The sequence below is a fragment of the Hordeum vulgare genome, chromosome 2H (genome assembly GCF_904849725.1).
Source record: "Hordeum vulgare subsp. vulgare chromosome 2H, MorexV3_pseudomolecules_assembly, whole genome shotgun sequence".
NCBI lineage: Eukaryota > Viridiplantae > Streptophyta > Magnoliopsida > Poales > Poaceae > Hordeum > Hordeum vulgare.
The window spans coordinates 636225941-636230649 of record NC_058519.1 but is presented as its reverse complement, the minus strand read 5'-3'; the positions used below and the strand labels follow the sequence as shown (position 1 = coordinate 636230649).

Genomic DNA, 4709 nt, shown 5'->3' with positions numbered 1-4709 from the left:
TTGCCGTGTATATACAAACAGTAGATGACGAAAAAAATTCAAGTGTTTATTGGTTGCTTGCTGTTTACACCCCTGTTTATTGACGTCGACGTTGCCGTGTATATACAAACAGTAGATGCCAAGAAAAGTCAAAAAAACCAGTAGATGATGAAAAAATTTCAAGTGTTTATTGGTTGCTTGCTGTTCACACCCCTGTTTATTGACGTCGACGCTGCCGTGTATATACAAACAGTAGATGTAAAAAAAAATCAAAAAAACCACAAAACGCAAACCCTTCCCGGTTTAGTATATTGTATATACAAACAGTAGATGCCAAAAAAAAGTCAAAAAAACCAGAAAACGCAAACCCTTTCCGGTTTAGTATATTGTATATATGTGGATCAAACCAAACCTTAGAATGCACAGCTTTTATTCATTCCTGAGCTCTTATTGTACGCATTATATTAGATCAACGGTGGCGCGCGTTGTCGCGCCTGTCTATTTTAACAATAAATGATAAGTGTTTATATATTTATATAGCAACAAGAAACTTGAAAGTTAAATTACATAAACTGACATATACTTCCTATGTCTTAAAATAAGTAACTAAAAAATAACTTATTTTTGTACTAACTATAATATAAAATATAGGCGTTTTTGAATCACTTATTTTGAGACGGAGGGAGTATTTGTTAGCAACATAGGAGGTTAAGTTTGACTATTTTTCATATATACATATGGTGTGTCCTATAAATTACAGGGAAGTACCAAGTTTCTTGCTTGGTAATGTAAGAAATTTCACAGCTTTGCAGATGGAAAATACATATAAAATAGTACGCCTGAATAATGATGAACAAATGTTGTTGCTGACAGCCAGAAGAACAAATTTAGTAATCAAATTTGCAATGTGTAATCTACACAACGACATGTTTTGAACTAAAATTGGTAGTAATAGGAAATTATACCTTTCTGAAATCCCATCAACTGTCCTCATCCTCTCATCTCCTCTTCCACCAACATGGACAGCCGATGGAGTAAGTGAATCAATAAAAAATAGATCAAAATTCTGGTGAGATTTGCGCCTTGATCAGAGGGACATGCAGGACGGGAGGAAGTGTCGTGGCCTTCCTCTGATCCGGACCATCCACTCAAAAAAAGAGAGGAGATAATGGTAGCGATCCGAGAGGCTTGACATCTACAGAGATGTGTTTGGACACTCCCTTCATCGCATGTTTTTTTTTTCCATCGTCTCTCTCTACGGCGACGACCTCACCGGTAGTCGTTTAGCCTAATCCATGATCGGAGCGAAGTGGCGCGGAACTTGCAGGTCCATACAGAGTCGTATCACGAGTTCGCGACCGTCCGTTGGGCATCGGAAGCGCCAATGAGAATAGCGCCAGCGACGAGCAGGGTTGGGCCATCGTGCTTAGATTTTTTTTCCATCAGAGCAGCATCCCTCGACGACATTCAGCCCACTTAGTGGGAAACAGTGTGCTTAACGGAGATCAAACGGCCAGGATTAGCAAGATCATAAAGACGAAAGTCTCCGGATGCTAGTAGCCTGAGAGGGTTGGGAGGCTGCTCAGTTGTAATGATTCTAAACTGTGCACACTAGCATATTTATTTAGTGACTGATTGATTGTTTAAGCCCACATGATGGATGCATGGAGGTAGATCTAATCTCGAGCTCGAGTAGTGCAGTACCATTTGGCTGCTGTTATTTTTTCTTTCTTTTTCTTTGTGTTTTTGTTTCTGTGTGTGCAGTCGAACCCATTCATTGTTTCATGTCATCTACTCCCTCTTTATCTAAATAATTATAATTGAAAAAATTAGACTAATTTTTTCCAACAACAATTATTTAGGTACACAGGGTATAGCTAGCTAGTATCCTACCGTTTCTTCCTTTGACTGACTTTAGTGAGTTGGTATCCTACCGTTTCTCAACAATGCTACATCCATCCATGTTGATGCAGTAGCATAATCAATGATCCTGCCTTGTCTCTTGTTTTGATGACAACAGAGATTATATCTGTATTCTTTAATTAGTTATGAGTTGACTGAGCTAGTTCCAATATGAAAAGTTCCACACAAATTCATGTTAGATGAAACCAAAAGCTTTGGATATGTTATACAGTATGTTATAAGTATATACATGACTAACTAGAACTATATTATTTTTCAGGCTGCTTACATCATGTCTCGTGACCTAGTTGATTTAAGTCCAGGGCAGCTGCATAAACTAGCCGATTTGATCCATCGACAAGAAGTTCAAAAGCTTCAAGAGCTCCCGTTCAAGTCATATTCAGCGCAACAAAAGTATCTCAGTGACACCATACAGGCTCGTGATAGTGTGTATCACATCCTTGAGAGTGCACAGGACATGATAACACAGACTGAGGCTGAGAAGGACGCCACCAAGAAAGATATTGCTAAGGATGTCTATGACTACTGCACCAAGGCCATCGGAACATCCCTCCAATTCATCCGTAGTTACAACGCCCGTCTCACCTACCTTGACAAGCTCAAGAGCCACAGTGATGATCTCATCAACCAGCTAAAGTGGCTAAATCCAGCCACCCAGGAGAAGGAAGCTCAGCGCCTTGCTCTTGAGGCTGGCATGTATAAGAAAGCTGCGCTTGAGAACGCCAAAAAGTTACAACATTTTTTACCAGCAATTCTCAAAATGGCTCAAGGATAACAAAATCAAGTTTGAGGATCTTGTGCAAGAGTATGTCCCTACATCATTATCATTATCGTCATCATCATTACCATTATCATTTATTATTATTATTATTATTATTATTTACTGTTATCAAAATGATTACTATACTTTATATTACTACTATTAATTAACATTTCATACAATGGGAATTTGAAACCAAAATTGGTAGAATTTGATCTCAAAAGTGTTGGATTGAACACTCGGTTATTCGACTTTTGTTTATCAAAATAGTAAGATATTGAAATTTACTCAAATTTGTAAAAAAAATTGTTGTAGTTGCTTAACATTATTGAAACTTGTTTAACATTGCCAAGAACACACAAAAGAAAATTTGGAATCTCTTAGAGAACAAAATCTTTGTTTACTTTTTAGAGTTAACAATGGTTCTTTTGCAGTAGTACATGTAACAACAATTGCTTTCCTCCTTGCAGTAATATGGCAAAGCTTGGTTTTAGGGGGCCTTTTAAAAACTTGGATGATATCCAAAAGCTACAGGTATGAACTAGCCTAATCTCCAAACATTTGCCCTTTGCATGTGGGCTTATCATATAGTATAAAATTTGTGCTCCTGTAGTGCAAACAAAAGGGTTAAAAATAAATAAGACCAGACCTAAAAAGGTTGTGTTTCAAGTCATTAAGAGTCAAGATATAGAGATGATTTAGGCAGTGTTCTTAAGAGTTCTAATATTTTGAACTTAACTAAACTGAATTGAAGTTGTTGAATTTGGTGATTTGCAATCGATTTTTAACCATCTAAACTATACGTAACGCATAGCAAAAGCATAATCGAATGAAAGCTTATATCAGAAACTTTCCAATGGTACTGAATCGTTGTGGAATTTGATTCGGATAAGAAGTTATCAAGCTGCTTTGGAGTTTTTTGAGCTAAACTAAATTGAAATAATTAATGACCAAAGGACATGGCCTTACTTATTTAATTGAGCATAGTGAACAATAAAGATGAGTCATTTCGTCATAAGATGATTGAATCGGTTTGAACTTTTTCTAACTAGGGATATGGTCATTTCAGTTTTGGGTCTTAATAAATTTTAATCTTGATATGGCGCATGGGCAATATATATTATGGTAAAAGTAATACTGAATTAACACTGTAGTGTATCTTGTTTGCTAGGTATATGACAATATTATTGCGGAAGCTGGACAAGGAAAATCCGTGGTGACTTACTCATTTGAAGCTTTGGGAAAAGTCGGGGTGTCAGTTTTGGTTTTCACAGCAGCTGCAATGGTGTGGGACATATACACAGCAGAGGATAAGATGGAGGCAGCTGTTAGGGATTCAGTGAATGCGTTAACCGCAGTAGTTGACCTTGAGGTCGGAGAACTAGTTGACGCTGCTGTAGAAGCAGGATTCGTTGCGCTTGACATCGAAATCGCTTCAGCAACTGTCACGATAATTGGAGGAGTCGTCGGGTTCGGAATTGGTGCGCTCATTGGTATTGCTGCAGGTGCGCTGCTTGACTTGATTTTTAGCAGTGGAACTAGCAAGGTGGAGATAACAGACGGCCTTACCTTTTGCCGTGTCGCTCCTATGCCCGATGGTCTCGAGCAAGCTCGTCTAGTTAAGCACAACTACCCGGACTTGTAAACTGCTTATGCTACTACCATATATGCTATGCTATCTATTGCTGCTGCTGCTAGCTACCTACTACTACTATATTACTGTTGTCTTGAAGGGATATACTTACTACTTCTTGTGTAAGTCCATAAGTGTTTAATGTGCAATCCTTAAATAATAGCCTCGCCCCAGCGAGGTACCTCTTGTATTTCGTGATGCCATGATCTTATACACTTGATGAATGAATGTACTTGAGCTTTCTTGTGGTATTATCAAGCTCGTATATGCTTTTATGTGTCACATAATATAAGTCAATTTTTGTACCTTAATTAATACCTAACTGTAGTCATACAATAACACCCTGACCCATCATTCGCAAAAAAACAGCCCCTTGATCACCAAAGAAAGAATAATAAAACCCACTTGGTTGTA

General features: G+C 37.9%; 1 pseudogene; it reads left to right on the top strand.

The window, feature by feature from the left end:
* Positions 1 to 2173: 2173 nt before the first annotated feature.
* LOC123431047 lies at positions 2174 to 4478 on the top strand (annotated as a pseudogene).
* Positions 4479 to 4709: the final 231 nt, after the last annotated feature.